The sequence below is a fragment of the Alosa alosa genome, chromosome 9 (genome assembly GCF_017589495.1).
Source record: "Alosa alosa isolate M-15738 ecotype Scorff River chromosome 9, AALO_Geno_1.1, whole genome shotgun sequence".
Taxonomy (NCBI): Eukaryota; Metazoa; Chordata; class Actinopteri; order Clupeiformes; family Clupeidae; genus Alosa; species Alosa alosa.
Genome location: NC_063197.1, coordinates 30,311,285 through 30,324,002, shown reverse-complemented (window position 1 = coordinate 30,324,002; position 12,718 = coordinate 30,311,285).

Below are 12,718 nucleotides of genomic sequence, written 5' to 3'. Positions count from 1 at the left end.
GCTGATGAGAATCTACACTATATCCATTACCCAGACAGAACTAGTCAGCACACTATTAAAATCATTTCTGAGGTCTGGGTAATTGTAGTAACCAACAGGCAATTTAAGAATGCACCCACATGTGTGAGCCTGAGGCCCGGCGCTGAAAATCAGATGTTTCAGTGAACTCAACCTTAATGGAATGCCCAACCAAATTTGAGCCAGTGCAAAACCTCAGGAAGTTTTGTAAAGTTTGATGGTCAGCTTCCACAATGTAACGCTTCAGATGGCGCAGCAACTGCATGCTGTATTGCGGTCATCACATCTGGGAACTGGAGTAGTCCTTCACGGCCTTCGGTTGGTTTTTTTTGCTCTAACAGTTGATGCAGCACATCGATCGGGACAGTGTGGGCTAAGGTATCAACTACGGGCTTCAGCATTCAATGATGTACATTGGTGTGCACATCAGTGAAGACCTCTCCTGGACCACCAACACTGCATCACTGAAAGAGCTCAGCGCCGCCTGTACTTCCTGCGGAAACTCAGGGCGAGCAAGTGCTCCACCAGCCATCATGACCACATTCTACCGAGGCACTATTGAGAGCATCCTCTCCAGCTGTATCGCTGTGTGGGGGCGGAAGCTGCACTGAATACAACAGGAAAGCCCTGCAGCATAGTGAACACAGCTGGAAGGATCGTGGTGCTTCACTCCCCCCCTGAAGGACATTTACACCACCCACCTCACCCGCAAGGGCGACCAAAATTGTGAGTGATGCAAGTCACTCTCGCTCACAATCTGTTTGATCTACTGCCCTCTGGGAAGAGGTACAGAAGCCTGCGCTCCCGCACTACCAGACTCACCAACAGCTTCATACACCAAGCTGTAAGGATGCTGAACTCTCCCTTCCTCTCCCCCTCCACCCTCAGCTACATAACATCCTGGACGTTGGACCCACAATGGCCGCCTGCACTACTCCACTTGCACACTTGAACACTTGCACACTTGTACACTTTACAACTTGGTGTTGTTGTCCTGAAAAACACTACACTTCTGCTGCTCTTACATAACTTGCACCACTATGCCACTTTCTTTATTACTTAGGTCAAACAGAACTACCCAAGCCTTTTATTGGCCTGACTTTGCACTAGTATTTTACTGACTGTCTATGCACAGTTTCAACCAAATTTTGCTGCTCTTATTTTTCATTATTATATGTGCCCTCTTATTTACTTATTTACTTACTTTTGTTTTACTTGAATGTTATGTTTGTCTGTGGACTTAAATTGGTAAAATATGTCTTGTCTTCACCGTGGGATAGTGAGAAACGTAATTTTCGATCTCTTTGTATGTCTGGAACATGTGAAGAAATTGACAATAAAGCTGACTTTGACTTTGACTTTGATTGGTGCTTGGATTATAAACTTATGACCCATTTGTGAGAGTAATGGGACTAGATTATCTTTATTTGGCACCTGGTGACACTCATGGACATCAAGGAGATCAAGCAGAGTCTCCATTTCGACCTGAATCAATGTCATCCAAGGCCCCTGAGAAGAATCTGTCTCTCCTGATCTGGACACATACTGTAGAAATCCATCCTTGCAGCTGCTAACTGCAGACCCATACAGCACCTCCTCCAAGAATGGGGCTGCTAGCTGCACTGGAAAGTACCCAGCATGTTTCCATCCCAAAAACAAGCACTCTAGCAACAGCCTTCCATTCTTCAATTTGAAAATCGTGCCTGATAAAAGGCACTTTGGCATCACGCCCATTGTGTATCTCTCATAGAACTCTGTCCAGAATTCTGTGATGCAATCAAGGAACAATCCTATTCCTTCTCCTCTTCAAGCTGACCATTAGGCAATCGCATCTTAATGTAGATCTCTGACTCTAAAACATGAGGATCTTTAAATGCCTTGATAAGATCAGTGAGACAGTGTCCTCTATATGATTAACGGACACTGCGCATGGTCACTGTCTGACTCAGGGAAAGAGTCTGCAACAGGAGGCTGCAACACATCCAAGAGTCTTGGGGAGGAGATTCAGTAGTGGTCAGGTCAACAACTGAGGAATACACAGAATTACATGGCAAGGATTCACTGGCTGTTGAAGAGATGGTGTGCTGTAGGCCTATTCCTGCAACTGTGGGTTCCACCCTGTAACTAATGGTTGGCTTAGAGGCGGTTCAGGATCACTGGACGGGCTGTGCAAATGGAGATGAATCAGCAGGTGTCATATTATCTAGAACAAGAGACACTGTAACAGGGGAAGCTTCATTTCCTGCCAATGTGTACTGGTCAGTCCACACCTCTGTGTCCGTCCATGTTATTGTCTATGGGAATCTCGATGTTGACAACATAGTCATTATCTGGTTCTGGTAAGTACTGCCTGACCTCAAAAGAACTTTCTGCAACATCTGCAACTGAAGTTGAGCTCTGGGGGTTTTGGGATGGATGTCTTCCTCTCATCTCTACATCCCTTTAACTTGGTGCAGAGATACAGTCGTAGTATTCGAGTTTGACTGAGGTTGTACAGTTGCTCAATAGTGCTTGATATCTCCACTTCAATCTGTGACTGACTGAATTTCAGAATGGTAACATGAGTTTTTTGTTCTTTGATGCCCCGTCTGGAAAAAACATTTTCTGCCATGACCCTTACTTCCTCCACTGTTAGTTTTTATCAATGGTCAAATGTCTGGTTCCTCCACCTTTAATTGCCTTCACCTGCTTGTACTGTTGTTTTAGAATCAAAAATCCATCCATCCTAATTCAATCCGCCTCTCTCTTTTTTTTCTGCACTCTTTATTCCCAATCCAAGTTGGATTTTTGAAGGCTTCGCACCTGGTGTAGCTGATAGTCTTGGCATAGTCGAAGTCAGTAGTATATGGTCTCTTCTTGAATTACTGGCTGTGCTGGATGGGCCACAAAAGGCCACCACAGCTATATAGGTCCCCTGATTTAGGAATGTACTCTGCTAAGTCACCATCACTCATTAGTGGTATCACAGATGGATCAATCTGTGAGAAAGAACAGAACATGGAAGAAGAATGTTAGCATTGAATATTAACTAATAAATCACAGCTTCAGAAGCTAGTTCAACATTTTGGTTATCAGCACAGCTGACCGGGACAAAACAACCAGTCCTGTTTTCAGGCTATAGCCTAGAACTCCAAATCAGGGAAAAATTGGGGCGTTTGAAATGCGAATGAAAACAAAATGTAATATTCAAATCTCATAAGGTATTCAGCTGCAAAAGGGCACAGACATGTTGAAAATGACAAATTTGACTATTTCATGGAAAATATGTTCATTTCGAATTGATACCAACAACACATTTCAAAAAAGTTGGGATGGGGGGTAATCAAATGCTAAAAAAGTTTGTGTAATGATAAAGAAAAACAAAAGGAGGAATATTTCACAACTAATTAGGGCAACTGGCAACATGATGGGTATGAAAAAGAGCATCCCAGAGAGGCAGAGTCTCTTAGAAGTAAAGATGTAAGGGTATTCATCACCTAAACCTGTGTGGACAAATAATGAAACTGTCAGTTTAATGCTTCTTAACATGACATTATGAAGTATGTAGGGAGTTAATCATCTACAGTACATAATACCATTTTATTATTCAGAGAATCCAGAGAAATCTATGCAAACGAGGGATAGAGCTGGAAACCAATATTTGATGGATGTGGTCTTTTGGACCTCAGATGGCACTGCATTAAAACCTGACATGTTTCTGTAAAGAAAATCATTGTATGGGCTCAGGAAAACTTCAGATAACCATTGTCAATGAGCACAGTTTGATACTCAATTTAGAAATGCTAGTGCAATGCAACAGCCAAATTTGTATTTTCGACCTTATCCAGAAATACCAGTCTTATCTAGGCCTGAGCTTGCTTAAAATGGACTGAGGTAATGTGGAAAAAGGTTCTATGGTTAGAACAATCAAAATGTTCCATTCTTTTTGGAAATCATGGACTCATCTGGGCTAAAGAGGAGAGGGCCTATCCAGTATCCATCCTATCAACTCGTTTTAGTGCTCAGTTCAACAGCTCAACATCTATGTTCCCATGTAGCCCACGTTTTATTTTTTGACAAGCCATGAATAGGGGAGGAAAGTGTATACACCAGCGCCCCAAGTGGTTAAGTTCCTATCGAAGAGCAGCTCATGTTAGATCCCCATAATCGACCAGTTATCCACCAAAAATAGTTTTCAATGTGTATACAGTAATAATATTCTAACTGAAAATGTCAGGCCCTATTTTGCCTTATTTTTAAAAATCGAAATTGCTCCTTTTGTTTCATAACCGACCACAAAAAAGTCGCGTTATGCTACTCACGATAGCATGATTTGTTTATTAGCCTGGTTAGCATTGAGCACAACACCAGTTATCAAGACATAAAGGTAATCACCACGCCGTTTACATCATGCCCGTTATTACAAAAATATGTTAAGCCAGATATGCGCCCAAACATGTGACGTCACATGCAACTGTAGTTCACCATGTTAAGACAAAAACGCAAAACAATTAAACTGATAAGGTATAACCACTAGAAGCAATAGAGGTGACTCCAGTGGCTAACATAAATTAAGATATACCGAGATATAGTTTTTCTAAATAAAAAAAATCCCATCCACTCCGCTACCAGTAGGTGGCGATGAGATTACGTTCCTCCCTGTAGGCTATGCTAGGCCAAGACCTAACAGTCAGACCTAGGCTACTCCAAAGATTACCCGTTTTAACCCTCTGCATGGCTTTGGATGAGGTTCATGCACTAAAATAGGCTATCATAGGCTACTGTAATGGCATAAACATGTTGAATTGATCTACGTTACCGCAAAAGCGACATGACATCAACAAAACACATTAGCAGGGTTGGCCTATTTCTAACCCAGTCAGTCAGACCACCTGTTACTCGAATACAAATAACGTTAATGAAGTTAAACATTCTTGCACCCCACATCACATAGCCTACCTTTTTCGTTTTCGAGTTTCTGAATAAACCCTTCGCTGACACCTCTATCCTTCAAGAAGTCCCTCAGGCTATCAGCAGTCGGCTCCATAGCTGGCGGTTGACACCGGAGGTGACCCTGCTACAAAGAGTAGAAGTCCTATAGTCATTACCTAATGGTGAAAAACTAAAAAGGCTTTAATTAACCACGGTAATCATCACTTACCAATATTGAACAGTAATGTTACAGACAATAGCCCAATCTCAACAGCTTGAGTAAACGAAGTTGCGACAGGCAGCCAGCGGTGAGAGCATGTCGGAAATGACTAAATGTGAGCAATGAAATAGAACTACGAGAGCTCAATCTAGGGCCTAAGGGGATCACGTTTTATTAATTCGAGGGCTCATTTAAGGAAAACGTGGTCACGTTTTATTAATTCGAGGGCTCAATTAAATGAAAACGTGCTCACGTTTTATTAATTTCGAGGACTCAATTAAAAGAAAACGTGCTCAAGTTTTATTAATTCGAGGGCTCAATTAAAGGAAAACGTGCTCATGTTTTATTAATTGAGGGCTCAATTAAAGGAAAACGTGCTCACAAATTATCACGACCAGAAAAAAAAAGTATCACTTAAAGTGAGCTCTCTCGGGCTCCGTAACAAACTCCAGTGATATGCAAATTCATTGCTGCAGACATTGAAGAGGACATTTTTTTCTCTCTCCTATATTTTACAGTCTAATGGTTACTGACTAGAATGGCTTGGGGTCAAACGTCATACGGAATCGATTAATCTGCGTTATTTTTTTTAATCAGTTATTTTTTCTCAAATTAATTAATCAAAATGAATCAGTTATTTTGACAGCCCTAATAAAAACAAAAACAATGTTATTTCTATTCTATTTGGTTCCCAATCTACTTCCTCTGCATTAAGATAACATATGGAATGTTAAAACGGAATAATGGAACTCTCTTGAAAGGGTCAGTGAATATGATCACAAAAATCTTGTCAACTGCAGCTGCCAGTCAAGGCAAAAAGCCAAATATCCAACAACAATTGCCCAGTTCAAATGTAGCCTAGGTTTAACAAGCTGCAAATTCACACTGGGTGCAGCAAAAATCCCAGCTGTGTCAAATGTCGCTGTGAGATCTGCTATTATACGGGATGCTGTGCTATTGATCAACTATAACACTATGATGCTATTATACGGGATGCTGTGCTGTTAATCGACTATAACACTTTGATCCTATTATACGGGATGCTGTGCTGTTAATCAACTATAACACTATGATGCTACGGGATGCTGTGCTGTTAATCAACTATAACACTATGATGCTATTATACGGGATGCTGTGCTGTTAATCAACTATAAAACTATGATGCTATTCAGAGTGGCTAAGGGTGGGTGGTGGGGAGGGGGGTGGCAGGTTGATGCCAGTTGGGCATGGATGGAAGGTGGCATGGGATGATGAGCAAAAACTGACTTAGTTAAAAGGTTAAACATTGTGCGGTTGTTTTGGTTTGAATATTGTTTACATGATCACATGGAGTCTAGAGATCATGGAGTGAAGGAAGACAAACGGACTTATCAAGTTAGAACATGCGGTTACACTTTACTTGAAGGTATCTACATAAGAGTGACATAACACTGTCATGAACGTGTCATAAACATTATAAACAAGTCATAAATGTTTATGACATAACACTTTTGTCACTTGCTTCTGTCAAGTGTCAACAAGTATTTTTGTCATGACAAGTTAGGATTAGGGTTATGACAGTGTGTCATGTCACTCTTATGTAGACACCTTCAAGTAAAGTGTTACCGAAAGTGCTTTTTGGTTTGAATATTGTTTGCATGATCACATGGAGCCATGGTAATATAGCCACACAAAGGCATACTCAGAAAGCAAACCAGATTGGTTAATGTTGCACACTCAAGTTTTTTAATATTTGAAGTTTTGGCCACAATATTTGGACATATATTCTATGCGACATCCATACTAATAGATTATTAAAAGATTATTCGTGTGATTCAATTACAAATGTATATGGCAGTTGTCAAATTCTATAGGTAATTTGCCTGGAATTGTGTAGCCTTTTTTTTGGCCACAAACTCTCAACGTGGTTTTGGTATACATAGAAGAATGACTCTATGGAAAAGAACCCCATGCCTGCTGAACAGTTTGGTGGCCCTGGGAAGATCATTAAGGAGGTACATGTTATCATGAAGTCCTGATTATACCTGACCATTGACAATCACACTAAACATGGATCATGATTAGACCATCCAGCAGGTCAGTGAACTAAAACATGTCAAGATCAACAGAAACGTGGCTTACAAAACAGAAAATCAAGCTTCGCTCAGGGCTATCCCATTCCCCTGATTTGAACTTGATAGAAAACCAGTGGGGTGAAATAAAGGGGAAGATGCATCTGAAGATAGGACCTGAAATGATATGGAGAGATTCTGTTAAATTCAATTCCATTCTATTTGAAGCACTTTATTTATCCCTGAGGGGCAATGTCATCATGCATTCATAGTGACATACAGTATAAGACATAACACATAAGACAGGACAAATGTTGTATACAAATATTGTGTTCTGATTATTTTACCAAGCGTGCTAATAAATGTGGAGAGTGCAGTACATAAATATAGTTTATAAGGATGACAAAGCATGACCAAAACCCTGTCCAATGTTTCAGCCATCTTTAGAAATACATTTTTGTTTTAAAAAACATTTTCAGGTCGTAGAATTAACTTTAATTATAATGGTGAACTAAGGTGCAAAAAGCTCTGAGACTGTTTAGCTCTGTACATTTCCCCATCAAATTATCCCATCAATAGTTCACATTTATAGTTCATATTTATATAAAACTTTCAAAGATTTCTTGTCATTACACAATTTACCTAAATCATTGTTCATCGTTCAGTTTAGATTACTATAAAGTACACAATTACGAATAACATCACTTGACAACATAACCCCCATTTTCAACATCAATTTATTTCAGTGTATGAACCTGCCACAAGTTCGCCAATAAGTCTTGCTGTAAGAATCTTCTTGAATTACCTAACATGTTTGCTTGATATAGCCCACTTCCCCCCAAGGCAACAGAAATCTCTCCTTGCTCAAGATTGTTTTATCTGATCTGTTAGGCGGTGCTCCTTGCATGGTTGCAGAAGTCAGTGATATAAAAGCCTGAGGTGCAGGGTTAGAACAGAGGGCAGAATCAGTGGGAGAGATGAAAATGTTGAGTGGTATGGTATGGTATTGGATGGTGAGTACAAATAAGCCATTTCAGTGTACAGAATAGACAGATGTGAAAGACTCAGAAGTAATGAGTACAATTATTACATTCCATTCTTGTTTGATTTCCTCTTAAGAGAAAGTGTCTTTTAAAAGACAAAGAGAGAGATACATTTTTATTCAATTTATTTTATAATTTTTTAGGTTTCAATGGAGATCCAGAGGTAAGTTTTGATATGATTCCATACAAGTCAAGTCTTACAGATTTATAAATCTTACAGATTGCGGAACACACATATATTAAAGCAAACTGCAGGTAAAGAAGCACATGTGCAAAAATAGTATATGCACTATATGACTGTGGACATTTGCCTCATTATGTTGATGTTGAGCACTGTATCTCCATCTGTCTTTACACCAGGGCGTTCAATGTATTCATGGTCGACCGGGCCCTCGTGGTCGGCCTGGCCCACCTGGTTGGCCAGGTCCCCGTGGTCCAGCTGGTTTACCAGGTCCACCTGGTTCTGGTGGAAGTGGATCTCCGGGTCCTGAGGTGATGACACACATACACACACACATACATACATTCATCCATGAGAGAATATTTGTCCATATACATACATTATAGTTTTAGGTGAAACCTTATCATGCAGCCCATGACGTGATTGACCAAGCATTAAATGAAAACCTCTTTCTGTTTCCGTTTGTTTTTGTACACACACATCTATATTTGAATAATCATTGACTTCACATTTCTTGCGTTTGATCTTGTTTTGATGTAACTGTGTTGTCCATGTGTTCCGTGCCTTGTAAGGAGACCCAGGAAAGCCTGGACCCGCTGGGCCCATATGTGTAAGTCTTTGATTAGTATCAATTCTGCATTTAGGGAAAAAAGTAATAACAATTAATGTCTGATCTTCATTCTTGCTTTTCTACTACAACTACTACTACTACTACTACTACATTTTCATCTCACAATTGCTTCCTGCTACACATGATATCTGGATAAGTGTGCTTAGAGGTACTCATGTCTAGAATTGACTGGTTCCAAGAGGATCAGAAACATGCATTCCAATTATATGTGACGTGTGTCTACCTTGCTGTGGGCACACATCGGACACAATGCGAATGCACTGGTCAAAACATAAACAAACCCCAAAACATTAATATTTACACTTCTACAGTTAAAGGCTCTGTCAGTATTTTGTAATGTTCAACTGACACTGTGTTTGTGCTTTATGCCTTTTTGAAATAGCTGTGCTATTAGCTGTGCACTTTCCCTTTCTATCATTTTATAATCACTAGGAATTTTCTTGGTCCCCTTAAGGCCCCACAGAGGAACCAGAGACTGTCACGGGGGCTAAGATGTTTGTCCACAAGGAATCTTTGAAATGATGCACATTTCTATCTGTTTTAACAATGGGAAATGTTTAAATAAATGCTGATTATCAATGTGTGTGTGTGTGTGTGTGTGTGTGATGTGGGGGTTCATTTGTGAGTGTGTGTTCGCTGCACGGCGGTCATAATACTGATCATCAATGAGTGTGTGTGTGTGTGATGTGGGGGTTCGCTTGTGAGTGTGTGTTCGCTGTGCGGCGGTCATAATAAATGCTGATCATTAATGAGTTGTATGAGATCAATGCTCCTACATTATATCAGAATAGTTGAGCCAAAATCAAGACATTTACAGAAGCATTCCAAATCTGTCTAAAATTCCAGTGAAGCTTCCTTATGAATTTACATACAACATATGCACAGTGCCCTTGCGGTTAATTACATTAGGTTTGTTTTTTAATGGTTTGGGAAGCTTTTCCAGTCAGGGTTTTCTCCAAGTCACCTACAGTTAGTTCTAGTTTATCATTTCACATAATTCTCCATGACATCAAGAGATGTCGACAAAAAGTGGCCTTTGCCTCTACGATGACTAAAGCTAAATGAATCAATCTTCAGCAACTAGAGTTATGTAGAACGGACCCTAATCCACAAGGCAAACATCAAACGTGCATAAAAGTAGCATTTCAGCCTCTGCCAAGTATTTTGACTGAGCTTTGGGTCTTCTTTGTGTCATCAGCTCAGAGATGCATTTTGTTGCAGGAAGCACTGCAGCACTGTGTCCCTCACTGCTTCTCATTTACAACCTGTACAGTACCACACACACACGCACGCACACGCACACACACACACACACACACTAAGGTATTGCAGTTAGAGTGCGGTTTTAAAATGTACAGGTGGCTATTGGCTAATGTACAAAAATGTCATTTTTGTCAATGTAAAACTGCTGCTATCTACCCCTAAGAAACTCTCTGATGGTATAGGTATCAGAAACAGCATGGGTAAGAAATGTGTCTAATGATACCCATAACATGAGCTGTTTTCTATTTCCCTTAGTACAGTGTAATTTATCCCACTATAGCCAGAGGTGTAGTGGTAAAATAAGAGGTGGGTAAACTGCGCCATGCGGTATCGGATTTTTTGATAGATAGATAGATAGATAGATAGATAGATAGATAGATAGATAGACAGATAGATACTGTATTGATCCCCAAGGGGAATTCAAGGTCTCAGTAACATACAGACATCACACACATTCACTAACAGCAGAAAAAAGTAAATAAAAGTATATAATATAAAAAACACAACTAAGCAATAAGGACAGTAGAAGATAAAGAATATACTAAAATACAAATTATACTAAATAACACTAAATCTAAATTAAGTCTAATAAAACAGTATCCACATAGTGGGTGATTAATCATGAGGCGCTTGCAATGATTGAGGCTGGGACTGAGCCTGTGATTCTCTGTGCATAGAAACAGTGAACTTAGTGTTATTTCTCATAAACTTACACAAGAAGTGCCAGGAGCACCATCCTTTCCTGGAGGTCCATGCAAGGCACAGAAGGCAAATGAATGCATACAACAGTTCCTACAGCATAGGATATTAAATAAACAAGCCTAAACAAAGAGTAGACACAGAATATCTGTTATTGATGAACAGAAAATATAAACCAAAAATAGACACTAATAATGACTGATGTTCACTATATTATTTTTAACTTTTTGTCCAGACCAACCTTATAAACGGTATGACTTAGTTACAGAAGGTATAAGTAGGCCTAGCTATGAACATTTTAGGGAACATGTCAAAACCTTGATTGAAAAAACAGCATTCTATTCCACTAGGCCCAAAGGTGCATTTCCCAAAGGGGTGGCTGTACTACTATAGACTGTTCCAAATGATAATCTATATATACATTTTTGATAATTGTAATTGTAATAGAATGCTTTTGCTACCACACCTAGGCTGGCTTCTTTCTAGACTGAACTAAGTGCGATTAGTAGACTATGGGCCACAGATATATGCGAAATGATGGCCTTCAAAATGTCGCTATACTATATGAGTGTATGTGTGTGTGTGTGTGGGGGGGGGGGTGATGGATGATGGGGTGGGGAAGTGTATAATCACCTTAGGACCAGCACCGCCATTCGGACAAGATGGACCAGGAGGACCAGGAGGTCCACGTCCACCGCGTCCACCAGGGGGGCCACGATGACCCGGTGGCCCAGGAGGGCCGGGCCTGCAAAAAGCTCAGCAGCCTGTGGTGAGAGAGAGAGAGAGAGAGAGAAGTAGTAGTTCAGCGACAATTTTCAGTCAAACTGTGATTTCTTAGTGTAATTTAATGACCACAGTTTGCTTTAATTCACCTTTTTCACCTGGCGGCCAGAACGAGGCTACAGGGTACACTTGCCATCACACTTCAGTACAGCAGATGGTGGTAATGCACTTTGTTTGCAAACTGCCAAAAAAATCTCACTGAAGAAGATTTGACTGTGGAAGGACATCTCACATCACCACTCACGCTGTGTCACTAAATGTCACTAGACTTTGAATAAACAATCAATCAGTGGCGCTCGGGGAGCAGTGAGCTGCTTGCTACAGTGGCGCTCGGGGAGCAGTGAGCTGCTTGCTACAGTGGCGCTCGGAGAGCAGTGAGGGCTTGCTCAAGGGCACCTCAGCAATGAATGTGGGCATGGGAGAGCAGTGCTCAACCACTTCCCCGCCCACATTTTTCTTACTGGTCGGGGATCAAACCGGCAACTCTTTGGTTCCAAGCCCGAAGCCCTAACCAGTAGGCCACGGCTGCCCAGTAGGCTGCGGCTGCCCTACAATGCCTCGCTTTTGCTTTTGCTCGTTTTTGCTATGGGGCAACATGCCCACCAAGTTTCGTGCAGCCTGGTCTTTCAATGTCCTGGGAATCATTGACCCATTTTTTTTTTAAATTCCAGAAGAAATGAACGAAGGAATGAACGCAAAAGCACACAGACCGAACCTGCCACAAGTTCGCCAATAAGTCTTGCTGTAAGAATCTTCTTGAATTACCTAACATGTTTGCTTGATATAGCCCACTTCCCCCCAAGGCAACAGAAATCTCTCCTTGCTCAAGATTGTTTTATCTGATCTGTTAGGCGGTGCTCCTTGCATGGTTGCAGAAGTCAGTGATATAAAAGCCTGAGGTGCAGGGTTAGAACAGAG